Below are 12500 nucleotides of genomic sequence, written 5' to 3'. Positions count from 1 at the left end.
AGACAGTGGGCAAAAAATTACACAACATATAGTGGTAAAGAAAAGATTTGTGTCTTTTTTTTCGCGATTAACGCTTAACAGGAATACTAGGTGGTTAAATGTTTTCCCTCAAATAAAACAAATTAATTACCACGTTTTTTTCCACCTGAGCATAGAAGACCAAGAGGGAAAAAGTTCAAAATCATTTATATTCCATTAGCTTCACCTGCAATGGGGTTGTGCTCTCTCCCACTGAAGTGCAGAATTAACAAAATTATGCAGTTCATTAAATCATTAAGGAAGCAAAGAATGAATAAACAAAAAAATAGATAAATTTGATGAATGAATGAATAATTAACTAGCAATCAATAAATAAATTCCCAAGGAGAACAAAAATAAAGATAAAATATAAAAGATCAATAAATTCCCACAGTGAAAATAACCAAATTACAACAGTCCATTATTTACACTTTGTCACTGACCGAGGAAGAGTAAATAAACGAATTACTGAGTAGATTAGAGGATAACTTGATTACTAAGCTGATAATAAAATATAAATAAGAAACACACAATAATACCACTCGCGGCTTCACTTGATTTCCTTGCCATCAATCAATCAACCAATCAATTAATTACTCACATAACCAGATAAACCATAAAATAAATGAATAAATAGATGAATAAATAAATCAAATAAAGCAAAACATCTCTTTTCGATACCCTAAAAGAAAAAGAAAGCAAATATTATCCTCCCTCAAATAATAATAACAACAACAATAATAATAATAATAATAGTAATAATAATACAAAAAAAAAAACACTCACGAAACAAACACACACACACACACACACACACACACACACAACACAAGAACCAAAATCAACACATCGCATCAGTGTATGTCCCTCGCGTCTTGGCGGGATCCCTCACACCACGCCCGGGACACGAAGCTATGAGGAGGCGCGGAGGAGCAAGGCCCGCGTATCCCACCCGTGTGATCCGCTGCTCGCCAATGATTCCCAAGTAAACACGGCACACTGATACCTTATGTTCAGAGGGCGACGCGGGAGATCTGCCTGCCACTTGAGGGAAGATGCTGATGTGTACGACGTGTTTCCTGTCCGTGTCTCTGCCTCTCTGCCTGGCGCACGATCCTTCACCTTCACCTGGGAATAACGGAAAAGGAATATAGGATGAGAGAATATAGGGCAGTAGTATAACATTACAACACTGCAAATTACAACACTGCTACACAAGGCGAGTTTATAGTACTTCAAATATAGAATGTAATATTATCAACGCTGAACAGAAAACGAGAACAGGATAATGGTATAGGAGAATATAGAACAGTAGTATATTATAACAGCAAAATACCAGTTGATTCACACGAGGGAAGTCCTGGTTAGTTGAATTTTAGGACCTGTCATATTAGTATCACCCATTCATAATAGAAGAGAAACATAGGATAATAGAATAAAGGGCAGTAAGACAAGTACATGTTTTCAAATAGAGTGGTAGATGAATGCAAAAGGCTCATATTGTTAGTGGTGAGTCATTAAGGAGATTTAAAAGAGTATTCCACACATTTATGGATAAGGATAATAGATAGAAATAGGTGAGTAGGTTTTACAGAGGGACTGCCACGTGTAGGCCGGATGATTTCTTGTAGTTTCCCTAATTTTCTTGTGTTACTTTGTTCTTATGACGGCAAAAGGTTAGCTGACTTACACAAACCAGGTCCTGAACACTTAAAATTTCGCATCTGTCTCATTACCCATACATTTATCCAGCCTCCTCTTGAATTTATCTAATGTTTATGCACTTATCATATTTATGTTTAATTTGTTTTGATTTATAAGATACATCGTATAGTAGATGGTGAAAAATATGATCTGTGTTAGTTTATATACGGAGGTTGAATGTTAAAGGGTATAGTGTAGATTACTGTGTGTGTGGGGGATGTTTTAATTGTGGTAATACTGAATGTGACGCGTTTTGTTATGTGGTGTTACGTAATGTATGTGGTTTAAGTTATACCTGGTGTCATCATCGGTGTGTTATGTGGTGCTTAGTGTCACGTGGTGTTCAGTGCTGCGTGGTGTACAGTGTCAGGTAGCACGTTTTGTTTCTTTAATATGGTGTGGTTGTCTCATACGAATAAAACTTGAGGAAAGAAAAATGTGATAAAAATCCTGATAGAGTGTTGGTTTGTGTGCTGCGTGTTAGTTGTCAGTGGTGTTAAAAATGCTCAATATGTTTAGCGTGTTACGGAATTCTTCTGGGGAGACTTAATTAGATAAACGGAGACGTGTTCAAAATAAGAATGAAAATAAGGAAAAAAATAAGAACAATACACAAAGAAGGTTCTCCTTTTCTTCTTACGTATTTATTTGTCTCTGTTCTCTTCCGTGTTACCATTTTCTTCTTTGTTCTGTCACTACCACTATCCCTCCTCCTCCTCCTCCTCCTCCTCCTCCTCCTCCTCCTCCTCCTCCTTCTCCTCCTCCTCCCTTTACTAATTCGTCTGATCAATTTCCTCCCTAGCTCTCTTTTGTTACCCTCACCTTCCTCCTTTTTTTCCCCTTTCTCATTATCCTTATTTGCATATTTTACATTCTCTCTCTCTCTCTCTCTCTCTCTCTCTCTCTCTCTCTCTCTCTCTCTCTCTCTCTCTCTCTCTGTGTACTTCATCTATCCTTTCAGCTCCTCCTCCTCCTCCTCCTCCTCCTCCTCCCCACGATTTGCTGTCCTCCTACTTATTTTCTCTTCCATCTTCTTCCTCCTCCTCCTCCTCTTCCTTTCTAATACAAAAGCACATAACTTAACCAGTGATTGAAAAGGGAACACACACACACACACACACACACACACACACACACACACACACACACACACACACACACCTAAACATTTACTCACCTCCACCCTCCGAAAATACATAAAAGAGGTGACAAAGGATCATCTGATGAGAGAGAGAGAGAGAGAGAGAGAGAGAGAGAGAGAGAGAGAGAGAGAGATTTTTCTTTGTTCCCATTCTCTCTCTCTCTCTCTCTCTCTCTCTCTCTCTCTCTCTCTCTCTCTCTCTCTCTCTCTCTCTTCCCTATAGTGTCAATCCATTTTCTCTCTTTCCTATCCTTCTCTTCTACATTCCTCCCTTCCCTCTTTCTCTTCTTCCCCTTCCCTCCAGTGTCTCTCTGTTCTCTCTCCTTCTGTCTGTCTCTCCTCAAAAATTTTTCTCTCCACGTGCAAGATTCAATTCCTGACTCACTCACTCTCAGTTCTACAGTGTCTCTCTCTCTCTCTCTCTCTCTCTCTCTCTCTCTCTCTCTCTCTCTCTCTCTCTCTCTCTCTCTCTCTCTCTCTCTCTCTCCGCCGAAGAACACCGCTTCTCATGTTCTGTTACTCCGTGATGGATACAGATCGATGAGTGTGTGTGTTTGGATGTTTACTTGTTTGTTTATTTGCTTGCTTATTTGTTTGTGTATTCACGGCTCACGCACGCACGCACGCACGGCTGAGCATGGCGGGAGGCAAGAGTTCGGTTACTGGCGGATGTAACTCTTTCATTTTTTTTTTCTTTTCATTCTTTGATTATGGAAATTTGTGAGTCTTAAATACAGTCATGCAGTTTTAGGTTATTTTAGGTTAAGTTAGGTTAGGTTAAGTTAGGTTAGGTTAAGTTAGGTTAGGTTGTTTGTGGTTAAGACTAGGTTAAGTAAGGATGGACAGGGTTGGATAAGGTTAAATTAAGTTACGTTTTGTTTTGTCTGGTTAAGTTAAGTTAGGTCAGGTTAGGTTAGATTATATTTGTGGCTAGTAAGATTTATTAAGATTAGCTTAGATGAGTTTTGGCAGCGTTAAGCAAGGTCAAATTAAGTTACGTTTGGTTATATCTGGTTAAGTAAGGTTAGGTAAAGTTAGGGTTACGTTAGCTCAGATTAGGACTAGGTAAAGTTAGGTAATCTATGGTTAGGTAAGATTAAGTTAGCTTAGGTAAGATAAAGTGATGTTAGGTAAGGTTACTAAGTTTCATGTTATGCTTAAATTATGTAAAAAAGTAAGGTTAGATAAGATAGGTTTAGGTAGGTTTAGATTAAGTTGGATTCATTAATTAGATTTGGGTAGAATTAAACAAGATTATATTGTGTCAAGTTAAATTAAGATATGATAGCAGTTCTAGGGACTATACGAGTACATATGCTTGTGAATAGTGCAGAGGGAAACCACGCTGATGATAAACAAACATGGCGTGGAGGAGACTGTACTCAAAACTGATGTAATATAATTAGTTATATTTTATTTTTGCACTATTTTTCATGTTGCTTTCACATATTCTTAAATGTAAAGTGTGTGTGTGTGTGTGTGTGTGTGTGTGTGTGTGTGTGTGTGTGTGTGTGTGTGTGTGTGTGTGTGTGTGTGTGTGTGAAGCGGCAAGAAGTAGTAGCAGAAATGAGAGAGTTTAATCATCTGTAATTTTAGAAGAAAATTTTTAATCGCATAAATAAAAAAAATAAAATATAAATAAATAAATAAATAAAACGTTTTACAGGTCAGGACTTAATAAAAAAACAAAATGCGAAAAAAATTTCCAATTTCAAAATTTCTATATGATAATAGAAATATGTTCCTTACTTAAAGAGGAACCATTGTATATCTGTATTAAATTCTTTAAAAACTTTTAAGAGTGGTGCATAAATAATAACTATATTTCACTTTTAAAAGAAATTAAAACATTAGAAACACGCTTTATCGATTGATTTATACTTTTATATCAATATTCTTTTACTTTCTATGATTCAACCATCGGTAATCTTTGAGGAAAATTTTGAATTGCAAAACCTTTTAAATTTTTTACACACTTTATCGACTGAGGGGAGAGAGAGAGAGAGAGAGAGAGAGAGAGAGAGAGAGAGAGAGAGAGAGAGAGAGAGAGAGAGAGAGAGAGAGAGAGAGAGAGAGAGAGAGAGAGAGAGAGAGAGAGAGAGAGAGAGAGAGAGAGAGGTGTGGGAGCATGTGGGAGTGACGGAAGCTCAGACTGGAGCACATTACGAAGTCAACAGAACAATGTCAGTGACTCTGAAATCTTTAAATCTCCTGTTTGTTCATTGGTGAGAGTTTAAAATAACATAACTCTTCATGTACGTACAACTTTTAGGTACAGATTCCATTTTTATGGTGTTAGAAGCAGAGACAAACACACATAGACAGACAGATGGACAAATATTTAGACAGATAGACAGATACAGAGACAGACAGACACAGACAGACAGACAGGCAGAAAGAAAGAAAAAAAGAAAACTAAGAAGGGAAAGAAAGAAAGAAAAAAAGAAAGAAATGCAGATAGAAACACGTAAACAGCTCAGACAGGGTGACAGACAGAAAGTGAGACAAACCGAGCAACATGAAGGGTGACAGACACAGGAACAGATACAAAAGAGACACAGACAACATAAAACAAGATGACAAACACAAGACAAGATACTGACAAAGAGAGAAAGACAGAAACACTCTAAAACAGGAGGCATTTTAATCCTCCCTCACCTCAAATCATTTACAGAACTTCATCTCTTTAAGTTCCCTTTAAACTGACTCTCCCACCGCCACTACCACCACCACCACCACCACAGCTTCAAAAGAGTGTGCGGCGGAAGAGGTTTCAATTCCCTCTGAGATCATTTTCAGAATTCTCCTTCACTTCCTATTCACCTTTTACATTCTCGCCTCGGAGCAACGAAGAAAATGAAGCAACGAAGAAAACGTAAAGAGTGGATGCCATTGGAGTCTTATTATGAATATATGTTGATAGTTTTGTTCATTTTTCCTTGTTTTACTCTCATTTTCCACGTGCTACTTATCACCACCACAACCACCACCTCCTACACAAACACCTTACGCCTCCAGCCGCTTTTCGTGTCTGGACTTTCAAAAGGACTAATTTCAAAGTTCAGTTTTCACGCGTGTTTTTCCAATAGATAGTGCAAAATTTTTGTTAAACTCTCGTAAGAATCATGAAAGCACCTTTGAAAAACTCCAATAACTTCCACTTCACCTGTTTAATGCAATCGTAATAAAACCTTGGACTTTTTAAGAATAGGGCCACAAGCAAATAGTTTGTAAATTAAAAAACAACATTAGGTTAATATATACACAACAACCAGATTTCTCTCCACTTTTCTCACTTTAACTTCCCTTCCCCTTCCGGTCCCTAATATCCTAAAACACAGGTAACGGACACACCTGTGGAACACCTGCCCGGGAGTTCACTATACAATACCAATGGCGTTGTAAAAAATCCCTTATGAGTCATGCAATGAACAACGTAATTTTGGTTCTGTTCGGTTAAGAAAGGTTAGCTTATGTGAAGATCTTCTGGTTATGTTATGTTGTTATGTTATATTCTTCACCTTAACATCTATGGTCATTCTATGTTAAAATTCACATCACTGTAAAAACTTCCTTGCATGGACGCAGAAAAGAGGGAGAATATAAAGTATAGATTTGGACAAATTTATGGGACTATGGCGGTGATGAAACAATGGATATAGAACTTTATTTTTCTAACGTTAGAGAAATAAAGCTCTCCTGCTGTATCCTGTGTTTCGTCACCACCACAATCCCAGAGAATATTATGTCTATTTTATCTTCTCTTGGCTACAGAACAATATAAGGGACTAAGTGCAAAACTGTGTCCAAACCGTGGTTAATGGAGGAACTGTGTCGGGGTGAAAGGATTAGGTTTGGTTGTAGAGGATAGGTTAGGTTAGGTCAGATTAGGTCAGATAATGTTAGGACAGGACAGGTTAGGTCAGGTAATGTTAGGTTAGGACAGGTTTGGTCAGGTAATGCTAGGTTACGTCAAATTAGGTCAGGTAATGCTAGGTTAGGTCAGATTAGGTCAGGTAATGCTAGGTTACGTCAGATTAGGTCAGGTAATGCTAGGTTAGGTCAGATTAGGACAGGTAATGCTAAGTTATGTTAGGTCTGGTTATGTTAAGTGTGGTTAGGTCAGGGTAGGTTGTTAAGTTAGGTTAGGTAATATTAGATTAAGTTAGATTAGGTTAGGTTGGGTTAGGTCATTCTGGTGACGTGCAGTTTGCGATCAAAAGTGTCAGGGGTTTTTGTTTGTGTGACAGCCTTGCGTAATGACTGTGATGAATGTGAATATGATGCGCTCTCTCTCTCTCTCTCTCTCTCTCTCTCTCTCTCTCTCTCTCTCTCTCTCTCTCTCTCTCTCTCTCTCTCTCTCTCTCTCTAACACACCCCATTTACATAAGCCTCTCACCTTGACTCCCTTACTCTCTCCCTCTGTCTCTCACTCTCTCTCCCTCTCTCCCTCTCTCTCCCTCCCATCAGTACAGGAAGATCTCTCACCCTCTTACTCTCTCCCTCTCACCTCATCAAGAGTCTTCGTAAAACCCTCTTAGCAGCGTCCTCTTTTAAAAGCCCCCACTCCTCTTCCTCTTCCTCCTCCTCCTCCTCCTCCTCCTCCTCCTCCTCCTCCTCCTCCTCTTTCTCCATCTTCTGGGCTCTCCTCCTTCTTCTTGCCTTTTCCCTTTTCTTCTGCTGCTCCTTCGCATCTCCTCCTCCTCCTCCTCCTCCTCCTCCTCCTCCTCCTCCTCCTCCTCCTCCTCCTCCTCCTCCTCCTCCTCCTCTTCCTCTTCCTCTTCCTGAATCCCTTCCTGTGTGGGTAGAATAAGGTATTCCACTGATGAAGAGAGTGGTTGTAATCCTTCTCTCTCTCTCTCTCTCTCTCTCTCTCTCTCTCTCTCTCTCTCTCTCTCTCTCTCTCTCTCTCTAGACGGACAAGACATGTAGGCGTGAGAGAGAGAGAGAGAGAGAGAGAGAGAGAGAGAGAGAGAGAGAGAGAGAGAGAGAGAGAGAGAGAGAGAGAGAGAGAGAGAGAGAGAGAGAGAGAGAGAGAGACCCACTACCACTACCACCACCACCACCACCTCACCTGACTACCTGCCCTCCTTCACCTCACCTCGCCTCACCTGTCCCACCTGTCCGCACCTTCCCTACGTGCACTCACAGCGGCGACATTCAAGAGGGGCTTAAGTTATTGACTAGAGCACCTGGCTGGCCGTCTCCTTTGGCTCAGGTGTGCGCAGGTAAGGGTGACAAATGTGATGTGGTGAATAAGCTCCTTGAGGTGGAGGCAAGACCTGTGAGCACCCAAGATAGCACGTAAATATCTTCACTTCCTCTTACTCCTTTGATTTCTTGGATGATAAAAAAAAAAAAAGTAAGGAAAAAGAAAAAGGATGTTCTGGTATGTAAACTTTTGGCGTTCTCGTTCACTTCGGTTCAATAAGAGGATAAGGAATGGTGGATTTTTTTATTTATTTATTTATTTATTTATTTATTTATTTATTTTTTAGTATCGAGTGTAATTTGTTTGAATCTGAAAGTAATGAATAGAGGAAACAAACATATTTCTGCTTTCTCATCAGTTTACAGTTTACGGTTTTAGAATGGCCGTTTCAGTTCAATACGAGGATGAGGGAAGGTGTCCAGCTACGTACTGACTGTAACTTCGATTCTTGGTGCAAAAAATACAGGAAAAAAAACTTATTTCCCCATCCTTGCCAGTTTACAGTTACATGAATTTCAGGAGGCCATTTTCTCGCCGACTGTTACAGCTTTGGTTCTCGGCGTTACAAAGGGGGAAATTAAATCTACCTTTTCACCCATATAAGTTCGTAATAATGATGGCGTTAACTAAAATGGAGGAACATACAGCGATCACTTCCACATTAAAAGACACTTCGAAATCCAAAAGGTATAAAAATTGTTTTCGTTTATATAAATTCGACAAATTTGTACACTCGGGTTCAAGAAAAGCAAAATACAGGCGTCTACTTCAGTATCGACTCTTGCTTCTTAACTTCTTAGGGTAATGATGATAAAAAAAAAAAATAAATAAATAAATAAATAAAATGACGTTTCGATACCCAAGAGGTTACTAATTTTCCTACATTTCCACTCGTTCAAATTTAGATAAACTCGTACACAAGTTTATGTTCAAGAAAGAGATAGGAGGGAATTGTTTTTAAATAGAGTGGTAAATGAATGGAACAGACTCAATAACCTGATTGTTAATGCTGAGTCATTACAGGGCTTAAAAAGAAGATCAGACAAATTTATGGATGGGGATGATAGGCGGAAATAAGTAGGCATGTTTCTTACAGGTACTGCCACGTGTAGGCCTGATGGTTTTTTGCAACTTCCCTTATTTTCTTTTATTCTTATGTTCTTAAGTTCAATAAGGGAAGAAACAAACAGGCGACCACTTCAGGGTATCTAGCCTCTCCTCTTCACTTCTCAAGACAATAATAAAAAAGATTAAAAAAACATCCACTTCCACACACACACTCACTCGCTCACTCTCCACATACTCACGTTCAAATACGGAAGAAGGAAACTTGGAGCACTTTTGATATGAAGACAGGCATTACAGACACTTCACGCAAGCCCAACCACTCCATTATCACTTCCATGTAATCTGTAAGTGCACCACGACTACTTACGTCAGACGCTACAGAAGGAAGCATCTTGACGTTATTCAATACATACAGCAATACTCTGTAACCACTCCAGCGTGAGAAGATAAAAACATGGAAATCTTAGAGAAATATGACAAATTTGAGAAGATAAAAACATGGAAATCTTAGAGAAATATGACAAATTTTAGAGAGAGAGAGAGAGAGAGAGAGAGAGAGAGAGAGAGAGAGAGAGAGAGAGAGAGAGAGAGAGAGAGAGAGAGAGAGAGAGAGAGTACAGTAATCACTTGGACACAAAAAGATATAAACATAATAAGAACTTTGTCTCCTCCAATCCCCACCAACACAACATATCGTAACAATAGCAATACAGAAAACGGAATGCCACAAACACTTCAATACAGACATGAAAGGGAATCTTATTTGATTTTCCTTTGAGAAAAAAAAAAAAAAGAAAAGAAAGACGCTGTTCCAATAACACACAGATCACGATTCAATAGAAAGAGGAAGGAAAATAAAATAATACCAAAATGTTGAATAATGAAAATACTCACAAATCTCTGAGGGAATTTTGAGGACAGATAACTCCAGAGGAAATAATAATAGCAGATTCTAAGAAATGGAGACAGAGGAAAGTAAATGGTAAATGAAAATAAAATAAAATAAAAAAAAACAGGAGGAAATACAAATATAAGGAAACTACCCATACAAGAAGAACATAATAAAAAAAAAACATATATATAAGAAAACAATAAAAATAATAATAATGAAAATCACAATAACAACAAGAAAAGAAAAACGAAGACATCAACAACCCTCCTCCCAAATACACACACACAAATACATCAATAAGATAATCCTTTAAAGAACCTTGCTTCCCTCCACTACCACGACCACCACCACCACCACCACCACCAGATTAAGCCCATTCAAGTCGCAGAACACAGAGCACAACACAATGATGCCCCGCCGAGACAAGCGTGGCGAAGACGAGTATGATTCCTGTACAGACCACAACAAACTGATTCCCGAGAGAGACAAACACGGCGGAAACCTGTTTGATTCGTGTCCGGTGTGGCTGCAGGATTACGCCGGATTAGAGGCAGACCCGTACCGCGAAACCTAACGCGTGATGCTACCCAACCTAACCTAATCTAATCTAATTTAATGCAATGTAACCTAACCTAACCTTACACTATTCTAACCTAAGCCAGGAGGAGAGGAGAGGTAAGAGGTCAGGAGGATAGGAGAGGTGAGGAGTAAAGAGAGGGGAGGAGAGGATAGGAGAGGAGAAAGGTGAAGAGGACAGGAAAGGAGAGAAGAGAAAAAAGAAGTGAAAACTAATGGAGTGAAATAAAGAGAAGATTCGTGAACAGAGGTGAAGACAAAACCCCCCCAAAAAAAAAAAAAGTAAGTAAATAAAACAAAAGAAAAGAAACGCGAGGAAATAAAAGAGGCATACAAAATAAAGGAATAAAGGAAACAAGATAATTGACCAAATCAGGAAAAAAGACAATAACTCGAAGAGGAACTGAAGCATACATTATTGAAGGACATTTTTTTCCTTGTAGATTTATTTATTTATTTATTTTCATTTCATTTATTTATTTATTTTATTTTATTTTATTTATTTATTTATTTTTTGCCCAAGACATATATCTCTTTAAATATCCTGCTTCCCTGAGCCTCGTGACACCAGAAGTAAGACTCACCTATCCATCTATCCATCCATCAATTGCGCATTATGGATATCACTATATAATTATCTTTTTATATATTCATTTCATACATTTATTGATTTGCTCAGTTTATTATTATTATTATTATTATTATTATTATTATTATTATTATTATTATTATTATTATTATTATTATTCATGTGTTTATTTGGGTTTTCATTCTCTCTTTTCTGGGTTGTTCTTTGGCATTTACAGAAAGTTGTGATGTTGCAAGGTGAATATTGGGTGAGTATCTCTCTCTCTCTCTCTCTCTCTCTCTCTCTCTCTCTCTCTCTCTCTCTCTCTCTCTCTCTCTCTCTCTCTCTCTCTCTCTCACATACACACAGATACATAAATCCCAGCATCCCTTCACACTCAACCCTTTGATAACATGATACCGGCTCCACCCTACAAAGAAATTAAATAAAGCCAAGAGGAGGAAGACAGCAAGTGACAGACACATCGCCAGGCGCGCCATCACACCCTCACACTGTCCACTCCCTCCACCTTCCATCTTCAACACCCTCTATGCCCTCTACACCTGAAAAGACCCATATCCTGTAATCCATATCCTCTATTTCTCCACGCCCTTCAGTCGTCAAAAGGCCCACACCATCTACATCCATTAACTCTCCACGCCCCAGCATCCTCCAGACACTCAAGCACTAACTCCACCTTCAGGGATGCTCATTATAGCACTCTGGAGAACACCCTTATCCCTTTGATTGCTATGAATTCTCAAGTTAAGCAGAACGCTGTGTTGCAAGTTTAAGGTTTAATTTCAAGGCATCCCAGAGTGAATGATGGAGTGGTTCAGATCTTCCACGCCGCTTGATAGTCATATACATGTACACCCGATGGCAAAACGCTGTGGGTTTCGCATTTGTCTGCACTCACTGAGCCCTGTGCATCTGTGTCCAGGGAGGCGAGGCGAGGCAAGTCCACCACGGGGGAGAGGGGCAAGGAATCTGTGTGTTATTCCGCCTCACCAGAGAGCAAAGTGTGTCTGTTGTTTGCAGTTATCGCTCTTCTGGATACGCGTAAGAGAGATGATTCATCCTTCCAGCGGGACTTCAGTTTTCTATAGAGATGATAAAATGCCAAGATTTATTAAGATTTTGTAAACACTCAGCTATATTTCGAGATGAAAATTCGTTAAAAAGTTTGTGCTCTTACGTACATCCCCTGTCAAATAAATAACGTTCACGTGGCTTGTGGTAAGGTTCTATTTTGAGACACAACGGAAGGTCTGGTCAACCGGAATTCCACATCTCTGCCATTCCGGAAAGCCATATTCAG

The 12500-nt window shown here is 39.0% G+C and overlaps 1 long non-coding RNA gene across 1 annotated transcript in view; it reads right to left on the bottom strand.

Annotated features, from left to right (window-relative positions):
* Positions 1-826: 826 nt before the first annotated feature.
* The window catches only part of LOC135112086 (uncharacterized), a 102791-nt gene continuing 91117 nt past the window's right edge, over positions 827-12500 (bottom strand). Inside the window, exon 3 of the long non-coding RNA XR_010274054.1 lies at positions 827-1146. This is a non-coding gene — a long non-coding RNA (uncharacterized LOC135112086). The remainder of the gene's footprint in view (positions 1147-12500) is intronic.

The sequence above is a fragment of the Scylla paramamosain genome, chromosome 23, assembly GCF_035594125.1.
Source record: "Scylla paramamosain isolate STU-SP2022 chromosome 23, ASM3559412v1, whole genome shotgun sequence".
Taxonomy (NCBI): Eukaryota; Metazoa; Arthropoda; class Malacostraca; order Decapoda; family Portunidae; genus Scylla; species Scylla paramamosain.
Note: the sequence above shows the minus strand (reverse complement) of the source record. Positions and strands in the feature narration are given on the sequence as shown.